The sequence below is a fragment of the Rhipicephalus microplus genome, chromosome 9 (genome assembly GCF_043290135.1).
Source record: "Rhipicephalus microplus isolate Deutch F79 chromosome 9, USDA_Rmic, whole genome shotgun sequence".
Taxonomy (NCBI): domain Eukaryota; kingdom Metazoa; phylum Arthropoda; class Arachnida; order Ixodida; family Ixodidae; genus Rhipicephalus; species Rhipicephalus microplus.
In genome coordinates, this window is record NC_134708.1 from 123451206 (window position 1) to 123465021 (window position 13816).

At 43.8% G+C, this 13816-nt stretch overlaps 1 long non-coding RNA gene across 1 annotated transcript; it reads right to left on the minus strand.

Moving 5' to 3' along the window:
- Positions 1-6017: 6017 nt before the first annotated feature.
- On the minus strand, positions 6018-9005 carry LOC119165526 (uncharacterized). The gene is made up of 2 exons (XR_005108894.2): positions 8339-9005; positions 6018-6187 (listed from the first exon to the last, which is right to left on the minus strand). It is a non-coding gene; the product is annotated as an uncharacterized LOC119165526 (long non-coding RNA).
- Positions 9006-13816: the final 4811 nt, after the last annotated feature.

Below are 13816 nucleotides of genomic sequence, written 5' to 3' on the forward strand. Positions count from 1 at the left end.
GCTGACGAACTATGCAGTTAGTATGAGGCACCAATTACCAGCGTGTTGGGTGCATCGCAAATAATGCGGCTGATGTAGAGCGCATAGCCAGTTCGCAACCCGTCAACTTGCGAAGCTGATCGGTTTCGCGAAGGCGAACGCGGAAGACCCGAGCATGGGAAAGAAAGGAGACTTCTTCGTTCACACGGTTAACGAGCGGAGCCGTCAAGGTCACCCCCGTTCGGGATTAGAAGGGGAAAGCTTACTCGGAAGAACGTCTGGCAAGAGGCAGGTCAACGCGCCACCGTCTGAGTTTACGCCATTTTTGGCATGCACGCGTGTCATTGAGAATGGCGCGGGGACGCGACCACTTGGCTGACCAAGACTTAGTGGCGGCAGGGAGACGAGCATAACCTCCCCCGCTGTACTTCATTACCGAGTGCTGTAAGGATGTCAGGGCGCCTCGCTGTAGCATGCACACCTGGTATGCGCACGGAGCCGAACGGTGTACTCACCGCTCTTAGGGAGGCTTCTACGAAGCAACATGAGAGAGCTTACGGGGCCCGAGCGTGAGAACGGCTGCCGACGGAGGCAGCACGGTCTAGTATGGGAGAGAGTGTCACACACGCAGAACCTATCCCTTTGCGTGTTTTATTTGGTAACGTGGTTTTAAGCAATGTAGTGCCTGTCATGAAGGTGTTTCTGCGATTGGTTGTGATGATGCCAGTCCCAACATGTGATTGGTGTGTGTGAAGACTCTTTGTTCAACCCAGGGTTGAAGAGAGGATGTATGAATCTGAAAGAAGCGTATGTTCGGGCTTGGACTCGGGCAGACGCCTGAGGCTGCAATAAAGCGTCTCTTCACCGGACTACGGCTCTTCCTTCGCGCTGCCACCGTGCACTCTAGTCATCGAGCTGACCCATTCTAAACCTCAAACATCTTCCCTCTTTAGCTAGTGTTGAAGCTAGTCGAGGAGGAGGAAATTAACTTATGCGCTGGAGAACTCCACTCTGGTGGAGAGCAACAGGAGGGAATCTACCAATGGAACAGACGCGCTTCCTCTGGAGCAAATGGCAGGGTCAAAATGGAATGCGATACGTGCGTATTTCTTCTTGTAAGCGTCGGCATGCTGCGTACAGCGACTCAACGCTAACAAAGCGCGAGCTCCGACGCGCAGCCCAACCAACTTGACCGGCGTTCTTTGGTGCGCCCAAAGTTGACACAGTTTCAAGGCATGGGGCGCTTGCGACATCCGGTCGAATTTGCAGATTTTCGTGGAGTAGAAAAAGTTGCCCCTTCGGATAGAACTCGCGACGGAGCTGCTCCAGATCTGCCAATGGAACATATAGGGAGAACTCTGAATCTGCAAATGGAATTGACTCGCTCCACATGGAGCAGAAAAATGTAATACTTGAAGTGCTCCGAATGGGTTAATGGATGGTAACATGAAATAACTAAATCTTGTTGCACAGTGATAGGTCTTGATTATATTTCGCAAAGCCTTTTTCACATCTATAGCAAAGGGATAGACCTTGCCTTGCCTGCGACGCTTTAAACCTCAGTTCGGCAAGGATAACGTAAGATATTTACTTAGATAGCAAATTAACGCACTCTGCACCAAGAGGATATATATATATATATATATATATATATATATATATATATATATATATATATATATATATATATATATATATATATATATATATATATATATATATATATATATACCTCACATATGAAATGTGTCAGTATAGTTTCAGTGAAAACGAAACACTTGGTTCTCCTTTTGTTTTTCTAACTGACCACAGAAGGGGCCGAATCAGGCACGCAGGGGCTCTCTGCCGGAGTCTCTTGTCTTGCTACAGGTAATTGCCTACCATCTAAGCTCACCCACAATTTCCCTCTGTGACTTTCAAAGACGCATCGCGGAAGCCGCCACATCCCACTCTTCCTTTCTCCTCCTACCCCGAGTTTCTTTTTTCTTGTCTCTTTTTTTCTTTTTTCGGTTCTTTTTGGTTTGCTCCAGCGAATGAGACGAAGAAACTGTTCCGCACAGCCTATGTCACCACTGTAAAACACCATGAATTTGCCGCTCTCTCCCGTTTCCTTCTTGCACCACCATGTGGATGCGGCATGTTCACCGCATTTGTTCGCAAACCCTGACGAAGACTGGTCTGGTCGAAACCGTTTGTAAGAAATTTAAGACAACCGCTAAGTTGTGTTTCTTCTCTTCCCAAGTACGTTTGGCCCATTGGAAAAACTTCTTCAGATATATATATATATACATATTACATATATACATATATAATACTTTTTATTTTTTCAAATAAAACGGTACATGTGACTAGGCCTGCCAAAGCCTATATATATATATTGTGGGCGTATATAGATAACTTATGGCCATATGTCCCCAGCAGCTGCGAAGCAACTGACCACGGCGGCGGTAAGATCTGCAACACAGCAGAGGGTGCTAAGAATCTCTGGATCTGGACAGGCCGCCATTGGAACCTCAACTAGGCAACGTTTAACGCTACAACCTTATCTAGTGAGGGAAGTCTACATGTATTATTCAAGGAGCTAGAGGGTGTTAAATGGGATGTAAAAGGGCTCAGTGAGGTTAGGAGGACCGATGAGGCCTATATGGTGCTACAGAATGGGCACGTGCATTGATATCGGGGCTTGGCTGACAGAAGAGAATTGGGAGTGGGGTTCCTGATTCATAGAAACAGCTGGCAACATAGAGGAATACTATAGCATTAATTAAAGGGTGGTAGATATTGTAAATAAAATGAATAAGATATACAAGATGAAGGTGGTACAAGCTTACGCGCCTACATCTAGCCATGATGACGCTTCAGTTGAAAGTTTCTATGAAGACATGGAATCGGCAATGGGTAAAGTAAAAACACAGTATACCGTACTGATGGAAGACTTTAATGCAAAGGCAGAGAAGAAGCAGGCTGGAGACCAGGCAGTAGGAGATTATGGCATCGGTACTAGAAATACCAGAGGAGAGCTACTAGTAGAATTCGCAGAACGCAATATTTACGGATTTTGAATAACTTCTATCGAAAACGAGGAAACCGCAAGTAGACATGCAGGAGCCCTAATGGCGAAAATAAGAACGAAATAGACTTTATATTAAGTGCACACCCAGGCATCATGCAGGATGTGGAAGTGCTTGCCAAGGTGCTTGGAAGTGCTTGCAGTGACCAAAGAATGGTACGGTCTCGAATTCGCCTAGAATTGAAAAAGGAACGACAGAAACTAACACGCAAGAAGCCAGTCAATGAGCTAGCACTGAGAGGGAAAGTACAGGAATTCAGAGTCTCGTTTCAGAACAGGTACACGGCTCTTAGTGAGGAAGGCAACCCTAGCATAAATACAATGAATGATAATCTGACCAGTATCATTACGGAGTGTGCAGTGGAAGTCTGAGGCAGGGTAATTAGACAGGACACTGGCAAGCTTTCCCAGGAAACGAATAATCTAATTAAGAAGCATCAAATCATGAAAGTCTCAAGTACAACAGACAAAATAGAACTGGCAGAACTTTTGAAGTTGATTAATAGGCGTAAGGTATGCGATTTAAGAAGGTATAATAACATGAAGAGAATTGAACACGTTCTGAAAAACGGAGGAAGCGTCAAAGCAGTGAAGAGGAAACTTGGGATAGGCGAAAATAGGATGTATGCACTAAGGGACAAAGAAGGCAAAATAACTTATGGATAGGATAGTTAAAATAACGGAGGAGTTTACAGAGATCTGTACAGTAGCCGAGACAACCACGACCTTAAATTTATAAGAACTAGCAGTAACCCAGATGACACCCCACCAGTAATAATAGAAGAAGTCAGAAAAGCTTTGGAGAGCATTCAAAGAGAAAAAGCTTCTGGTGAGGATCAGGTAACATGAGATCTGCTGAAAGATAGAGGACAGATTGGGTTAGAAAAACTAGCCACCCTGTTTACGAGGTGTCTCCTGACAGGAAAAGTACCAGAGTCTTGGAAGAATGCTAACATTATCTTAATACATAAGAAAGGAGAAGACAAGGACTTGAAGAATTACAGGCCAATGAGCTTGCTCTCTGTAGTATATAAGCTATTTACAAAGGTAATTACTAACAGAGTAAAGAAAACATTAGAATTAAATCAATCAAATAGACAAGCAGGATTACGAACAGGCTACTGAACAATCGACCGCATTCATAATATCAATCACGTAATAGAGAAATGCTCAGAATATAACCAACCATTATACATAGTCTTCGTAGATTACGAGAAGGCGTTTAATTCAGTAGAAGTATCAGCCGTCATGCAGACACTGTGTAATCAGGGCATCGATGAAGTATATATAAACACCCTGGAAGAAATCTACAGGGGATCAACTGCTACCATAGTGCTTCAGAAAGAAAGCAACAGAATACCAATCAAGAAGGATGTAAGGCAGGGGGACACAATCTCCCCAATGCTATGTACCGCGTGCTTACAGGAGGTTTTCAGAAGCCTGGAGTGGGAACAGTTAGAGATAAGAGTTAATGGAGAGTACCTTAGTAACCTGCGCTTGGCCGATCACATTGCATTGCTGAGTAACTCAGGGGACGAATTGCAACTCATTATTACGAAGTTACACAAGAAGAGCAGAAAGGTGTGTCTTAAAATTAATCTGCAGAAAACGAAAGTAATGTGCAACAACCTCGGAAGCGAGCAGCGCTTCGATATAGGTAATAGTGCACTTAAAGTTGTAAAATACTATGTCTACTTAGGGCAGGCAATAACAGCGGAGCCGAACCACGAGATTGAAGTAATTACAAGAATAAGAATGGGGTGGAGCACATTTGGCAAGCACTCTCAAATTATGACAGGTAGATTGCCACTATCCCTCAAGAAGAAGGTATATAACAGCTGTATCTTGCCGTTACTTACCTACGGAGCAGAAACCTGGAGACTTACAAAGAGGGTTCAGCTTAAATTGAGGACTACGCAGGGAGCAATGGAAAGAAAAATGGTATGTGTAACCTTAGGAGACAAGAAGAGAGCAGGGTGGATTAGGGAAAAAACGGGGGTTAAAGATATCATAGTTGAAATCAAGAAGAAATGGACATGGGCCGGGCATGTAGCGCGTAGACAGGATAACCGCTGATCATTAAGGGTAACTAACTGGATTCCCAGAGAAGGCAAGTGGGGTTAGGGGGAGACAGAAGGTTAGGTGGGCAGATGAGATTAAGAAGTTTACGGGTATAATTTGGCAGCAGCAAGCACAGGACCAGGTTAACTGGTGGAACACCACCAGTTAACCCGGTCGTATCATGTGGAAGTGTTACGTATCATGTATTAAGAACATATTAAAAACATGTATTATTATCATGTATTAAATACGTATTAAAAACGTATCATGTGGAAGTGTTACGGCACTCCGCATTTCCTGGAAAGACGAATCGTGCAGAAATTACTGAAATGTGTGCATGTTACGGAAAGCAACATCGTGCTTAAATGAAATAGCTGAGTGCATCAGGTGGAAGGCAAACCGACGTGGCAATTGAATGGACATTCACGTGTGTAAACTTCTGAATATTGCACGAATTAAGAGGAAATAGGAAAAATGATATTTATGATGGGTGAACAAAACTATAGTTTTCAAAGAAACAAAAGTATTAAATATACTGAATTAACACGCTGTATGTCATATCCTAGCTGCATATTCAAATATTGTAATATATGAATGCTGTGTCGTATAGTAATACATACAATGATATATATAATATAATATATATATATATATATATATATATATATATATATATATATATATATATATATATATATATAAACCTAATAAAATTAGTTATCGATTAAGGAAACCACTCACAGCAAATCAAGAACAGTCCCGATACTGTATGTTCTATATGTCCATTCTTTTAATATTTAGTATTCACGTTTGAGCTAAGTCTATCACCATTTCTCAATGTTCATAGCATTGAAATGAGGTGACCCAGCACCATCATTTCACGAGTTGGATTAAAGTGCAACAGGAATTAAAAAAAATGAAAAATTTTATAAATCAATAAAAATTACAAAATGCGTGCTTTTGTCGATCTGAGCTTCAGCACATTGAGGAGATCAGCAAGATGCCGATTTAAATTTTTGCGATGCTGTGCATCCGGCACCAGGCTTGCCCGAGCCTGGAGGTGCTCTTCGTAGGCATCTGCGTACAATAAATAATAAAGGCATGTTATGTTACATGCACATGTAAGCAACACAGTTCGCATGCAGATGAAATAATACACAGAGTGATGCTGAAAAATAAACGCATGCATTGCCACTTTTTGTGAGTGAATACAAGAGGATAGTGAATAAATACTTCTGCGTGCAAGAAAAGGTAAAAGCATGCCTATGGCATAGAAAATAACTAGGTGGTCCCAACTATTTTGAACGGTATGTACATGTTATCAAATACCATTACAAAACAAAGAAATGTTTACCGGATAATAACCAAAAATTTAAGAATTGCAAGTGAAAGCAATAAATGTAACAATTAGTGCTGTGCACACGTACATTTACTGCCATTAAAATTTGCAGTTTCTCTACAGTTATGGCATCTTGCACAGTTAAGGCATCTTGCACGAAGGCTCATTGAACAGCAGTGGAAGGCTGCCATGCTCAGCTAAAAGCCCACACTTCAGCAGGCTATCCCGAGCTGTTAGAGTTGCTTCATCCTGTCGCAGCCCCTTTCCTTAAAGATGGGATAAAGTTGTTTCTCTCTCTCTTGTAAACATTGTGACTTACGCAGCATGCAGCTTATGCAGCATGCAGATGCTAATGAAGCTGCATGGCACAAAGAAGGAAGAGAACAATTACCAAGTTTTAGAATTAATCACATCATACCCAAAAATATTTAACTCTTCGAATAATGAAATGCAGTTACTATCACCACCAATATTTTTTCTAGCATATTCAGAATATGAGAAAACGTCATTACACTGCACACAGCTAGATGTGCAGTTTCAATAAAAGCATGATTAAGGCATCACAAAGAGACAACTAATGAGCATATATTCAAGACCAGTGGCATGGCCAGTGGCATAGTGAACCCACGCCCCCACCCCCCCCTTCCCACAAAAAATTGCAGCTTATGCCCTTGTTCAAGACATAATGGAAAGTGTGAACAGCATATCGTAAATTAAAAACTTTCTACAACAAAAACAATTTTTGATGTGATCTTTGGCCACTGGAATCAAATTCATGACAGCCTTGGAAACTCGAAGAGTCACAAAATTTTGTACATTCATGAACACTCATATGATATATCCAATAAAAAAGTTGACTCTAGTAATAATAAATTACTTATTCAAGTGTCTTTCAACACCACTATGCTCAATCAGCACTGATGATATAGCAGTGCAAAAGAGCAGGAACACTATTGCAATTTTCAAAATCACATTCTTAACAAACTTCAGAAAAAAAATGCTAAAAATATGATTTCTTAGGATGCCACCTTCATGCTGGATTGAGAGCATATGCAGTCGCCAGCAATTTATTCACAGCAAAAAATTTGGACACACTTGTTTAGTTCAGTGCCTTTGAGTGGCATCACTATTCATTCTATTGAAATAATACATAGCTATGACCAATAGTTTTGAATGTCACACAGCCTGCCGTTTGATTTTTCCCTGATTGGCTGCACGATCAAATGCAATGTTCAATGCCATGGTAAGTGATGTCTGCATTTCGCCAGGCTGCCAGCACTAAAATGTGCTGGTAACGAATGAATAGCTGGTGCCAAAATCAATGCACTAGTAAAGATGGCATTCACGTGGCAATAGTCAATCAAAGGTTAAGCCAATCGAAGGTCAAGCCGTTGTTGGCTGCAGGTAATGGTTGTAGTATTGTTCATTTAGTCATTACTAACCAGCTGTCCTAAAGTTGTTTGTAGGGCTATGCCTAATCAATTGTAAATAATTGTAAAATATTTCAGTCTTTCTACTGCATAAACTGCTTCAAAAGTAGTCAATTTCCCCTGAAGTTTGTTCGTAAGCACCTAAACATACATAACACTATTTCAAATCCTAAATGGCTCTTCACAGTCCACCGACATTATTTGCAATAACATTTACCTGCTAGTATACTACTTTTTCACGAAAATTAGTGCACATCATGTTACATGCTTGGAGTGAGGTGTGTTGTTGGTATGCCACTGAATTTACAGCTCATAAAGGTCACGCTGAACTGCACAATAAAATTGCAAAATACTACATTAATCCAAAAATAACACATTTTTCTATGGTGATTTAATGACATTGTGAATTACACACGACTGACAGTTCTTTAGAACAAAAAACAACAAAAACAGGCTTACTCCTTAGGGCATCCAACTTCCTTGGGGTCAGTGCCCGCTTCTCCACGCTCGGAGGACCGCCCTCCTTTTGAAGGAATGGCGACATGGGGTGCCCGTTATACTTATGTTGTAAAGGCTGTGGACACCCCATATCGCCTTTGCAGCTTCCCTTAAAAAAGAGAATCCTTCGGCTGGGCCATCAGGTGTTCCCACCTTTCTTGTGGTATGCTTATACCATGGCCTAGGTTTCTCTGCATAAACAAATGAACAGTGTCCTAATGCTGAGAATTCTGCAAGCAACACCAGTGGTGCAAGATCATTTCAATGTTCGTTGAAAAAACCGAGCTTCTTGCCAAAAATATTTTTGATACAGAAGTAGAAAATTAGATCGGACATGTATGAAAACCTGGAAATTGCTCATTCCAAAATTATGCAGTAAATAAAATGTCATAATTTCTGAGCAGTTCAGAAAACAGATGCCTATAACAGGCCAGAGGCAACCTTTATACCCTGAACAGAAAGAAGGGAAGCAGGTCTTCGAGACCAAAAATGGGAAGGGGGATTCACACTTTGAAAATGTTTTTGCATTTTGCCACCACTGATGCACCAGCATTTTTCACAAGTCTTAGATCAGTATTTCAGCTGATATCATCAAGCTAAACTTCTAGCAATGGGCGCATCAAAAACGGGCCTTGTTGCTGTACGTTATACATCCTCTACAGCAGCCACCTCAGTCCGATATGAAAGAGCTACGCTTTTGCTAGAATATCCTCCCGCACTTACTACACTAGACTCCAAAATCACACCACGGAGATAAACTTATCAACACTGATGCCAACCGGAATTTCAATTGCCATGGCAACTGTTATCAAGAGGGCCTACTGAATATCTGTCCCATACAAATACGTAAGAGGAGATGCGAGTCGAAAAATCACGTTTTTAGCGAAATTTCTCGTATTTCTGATTTTTATTGCATTGTAATCTTCAAACCTTCTTCTTTCATCTGTGAAAATTTCAAAACTAAATTCGAACCGCAAAATGCAAAAAAATGTGTATGAAGTCATCGCGGTGGCTCGAAATTTCGTGAATTTGCGCCGATATTGGCCATCTTTGACTGCGCGCTGCTCCCCGTCGCAGTGCCGCCGGCCATCGCGATCGGTTGGGAAAGTTGCATCCGGCCTTCTTTTTACAGCTCCGACGACCACCAGTTTCGTACGTGGGCAAAAAAAAAAAAAAACCGAGGCCTTTTTATCACGTGGTTTGAGCGGTTTGAAACGCGCGGCACCCTAAGCCGCATCGCCATTGGCTACCGAGTCATTGTCAGCTGTGTTGGTGGCGGCCATCGACATTTGGTCCGTCTGCTTTCCTGCGCGTCTACGCATATTTCCGCGATGACAAGCCCGAAAAAGTGCAACGTGAGACCGCAGAAGCTTCGAACCAAGCACAAGTTCAAGGGAAGGCGGCGTAAAGCGCCCCTAACGATGGCGACGAATGAGAACGCGCCTACGTGTGCTAGGCCTGACGGCGGCATCGACGAGTGCGCGAGCGACAGTGGCTGCGATGAAGGGATTGACGCTGCGCTTTCTTTCGTCAGTGCTTCGGAAAAGAAGCTCGGCTTCTTCGAAAAAGACGAAAGACAGCGGGATGAGGTTTGTGCAACGACAGTTTTGTGCAACACCCTCTTGCTGACGGCACTTGTGGCAGGTGCGGCAAGCCCTGCTTGCGGTATTCAAAAACTTGCCGTTCGGGAGCCGGCAGAAAAGCGCAAGGGACTTTCGTCGCTCCTCGAACTTCATTGCGAAAACAGCGAATGCTCAGCGACTGTTCTTTCGTGCTCCTATACGTCACTGAGTGTTACGGCGGATGGCAGCAGCCGAGTGAGCCAACGGTACGACAGTGGGAGCTCCCGAGATAGTTTCGCTGTAAATGTGAAGGCGGTGGTGGCTGCACGCGCTGTCGGCATTGGGCATGAGCAATTGGCAAGATTTTGCTCCATTATTGGACTCCCAAAGCCAATGCACCACCGAGGATTTTTTTCGATAGCAAAGAAGGTGCACACCACTGCCATGGCAGCTGTGAGTGAAAACTTGCGCCGATCCAGAGAGTTGACGAAAGAAGTAGCAGGCGAAACTGATGTGGCTGTTATGTTTGACGGCACTTGGCAGAAGAGGGGCCACAAAAGCCACAATGGGATTGGCACAGTTATCTCCTTAGATACTGGCCTCTGCTTAGACTTCGAGGTCATATCAAATTACTGCCTGACATGCAGTAGGCACAAGGATATGGGCCCAGACGAGGAAGTGTGGCAGGCATTCCATGGCCCAGTCTGTGAAAAAAATGCAGACTGTTCCTCCCATGCCATGGAAACGGAGGCTGCAATGCGCATTTGGCAGAGAACATTGACTTATGACACCCCACTGCATTTCATGACATTCTTGAGTGATGGTGACAGCAAAGCATATAGTGCAGTTGCAGAGTCAAAAGTCTATGGTGCTGTCAATATAGAAAAAGAAGACTGCACTAATCATGTGGCCAAGAGACTTGGCACCGCGCTACGGAAGCTGCATGTGCCATTACCACGAGGGCAGAAAATGAAAGAGCCAGCCATTCAGAAGCTCCAAACATACTACAGTTAAACCTCGTTATAACGAAACCGATATTTCGTTATAGCCGTAGCGGGCATTTACCGCAAATATTATGCACTGTACTTACCCCAAAAAAATAGCGGGCGAAATAGCATCCCGCCGCACGGTGGTAGGCAACAAAATAACCGCATTCCCAAATAAAAAGGAAAAAGTCATGCACCTGTTTTAATGCACTTCAAAATACACAGCTTGCATTTCAGGCAGACTTAGCTGCAAAGAAGTCCGTAATTGGACGTTGATGCATCTTTCTGATGCGAACGATGGCTCGCTCAGCTGCGGCCGCAATGTTCAAGCCATCTTCGCCGCCCTCGTGAGCGCCGAAGTAGCGGCGCAGTACGTCCGCCGCGTCTAATGCCTCTGACGCCGTCGGCACGTTTGTCTCCTGTTCGTCGACAGAGTCATCGTCACTGGTTTCGTTACGATCACTGACAGCGCGCACAATATCGTCATCCAGGAGCTGCTCCGTTGCCACCACTTCCGAGTCCGCACTCACACAGTCGCAAAACGACTCGCTGTCAGGCACGACACGGGCGTCACGAAGTGCCGTCCATGATGCAGCGACTTCGTCTGATGTGGCAAAACCGTCCGGCACAGTGGGCTCGTCTGATGGCTCATCGCTGGCGTCTGGTGCAACGGCAAATGAGGCGTGTCAAAAGCAGTTTGCGATCGTGGTCTCCGATTCAACGACTCTTATCATAGCCACCTTCTGATTTAGCGTTATGCGCTTTCGCTTCCCGCCTGGCGCATTCATGTTGCTGGAATCACGAGCGCAGCACGATAAAAGAAAAGGCGGAAGCGGTCGAAAAAGAGAAGAAACACGCACGCAAAAGCAACGCGGCTCACGTCGGCGAGCGACAACACTTGCAGAGAAAGTGACTGTGAAGAGAAAGGGGCAGAAGGGGCGCTCTTTTGCGCTGCCCTCTAGGAACCGGTTACTCAAGGGGAAGGGGGTATGTAAGATTATGAAGCGCGCCTCAGCACCATGAGAAAGGGGAGAAGAAGAATATAAAGAAGACACAAAAGAAAAGAAAAGGGCGAGACATTCGCGGAGCTGCGGAGCGCTCCGTTGTCGGTGGTAGCCAAGCGGCGCACGTGCAGCGACCTCTCCTCCGGAAACAGCGCGTGCCGTCTGCTTTGCGCGTGTTGCTGGAGGGCGCGTGGCGGGAGTTTTGAACTGCTAAATACAGTTCTCAAATTCGCGTTCTCAATTCGCGCCGTCTCAAATTCGCGTTGTGCACTGTCGTGACATCGGCTCAAAATTTTACTTCCTAACAAAATTTGTTCGTTATATCCCATAACAGGCAAATTTTGCCTCGTTAAAACGAGGTTTTGAATACATTGGTTTGTATGGGGACTTTCAAGGAGAATTAGGATTTGCTCGTTATATCCATTATTTCGTTATAGCCCGTCTCGTTATAACGAGGTTTAACTGTATCAGATTGCCATAACAAGCAACAGGGGGAGTGTACGGGATATGTACACTGCAGTATGGGCTTCATACTTCCACTCATGCTCTACTGACAATGCTGGCAGCCACAAGTTTTGCCCTGCAGGAACAGAGTCGTGGTGCAAACATCAACGCGCTGAAGCACTTGGTGAACCTGCACCACGCAACACACCTCTCCTGACAAAAGCACAGGGATTGGCTGTTTTGCCCATTTATAAGCGGCTAACGGAAGAGAAGCTCCTTGCTCGATGCATCAAAGGGAAAACCCAGAACGCATTGGAATCCCTGAACAGCAAAATTTGGCTACTTTGCCCCAAGACTAAGTTTGTCTCCCGAATGGTTGTCGAGACTGCCGCAGCTATGGCAATTCTGTGGTTGAACAAGGGTCATGCTACTTTCGGGCACATCCTGGAAGAGCTCAACATACTGCCATCTAGAGATCTAGTTACTTTCAGTGATTCCCGCGATGCAAGGCGCATCAAGAGAATGTCCGAGCGTCTGACAGCAGAAGCAAGGGCCCACCGTCGTCGTGGAGTGAAAAGGGCACGGCTAGAAGAGAGTGCTCGCAAAGACCGTGAGGGCACAACCTATGCTGCAGGACAGTTCTAGTAACTTGCAGTGCTTTTCAAAGTTCTGTTGAACATTATGGCCAAAGATTATGCATTTCTAACAACTCTGTGATAAAAAAAAAGGTTTCAAACTTTCAAATGCGTTTTTCTCCTTTTGCAGTTTTGTGTGATCTGTGCTTCTTATACACGCTAGTTCGTATGCTTAGAATTATCATACCTCTATGAAATTTTGCACATAGCATGATGAAGGCCCATCGAGTGCAAGTATCGATTCAGATTGTCAGTGCTGCTTGATTATGTTTTTCAAAAATTACATAACATTGAAAGCCCTTGGCAACTAGAGCCATAGTAAATTTTTCTATTTTATTATTGTATTTCACCTTTTTACACACAAAATTTATATAGTTTTTTGCACTCTACAGTTCCAAAGGATCATAGTCAGCTATATCTGCATGCTTTATCTCAAATTTTTATAGGTCAGAATTGTTGCATAACAATGGCCATAATTTTGCAGTATCTGACCTGCAGAAAGAAAACCAAGCAATCTACATGAAAATAAATGACATATTTAAAAAGAGGAGAAAAAACTCTATTAGCATGCCAATTTGTGTTAAATTCAGACTCTTATTAAAGAAAATCGTTTTTCGAGTAGCATCTCCCCTTAATAAGGATGGGGGCACTGCGACGACCCCATCCCCCCCAAACTGGAGCCCTGTGCTTGCCTTTCATTATAGTGCTCTCTGCACGGTCATTCAGAACAGGGTTTTCACCCAGCCAGACATTCAGTGGGTCTCATTCCTGTTACGAGTCATAATCGGCAGAGAACGGCTGATGTGCC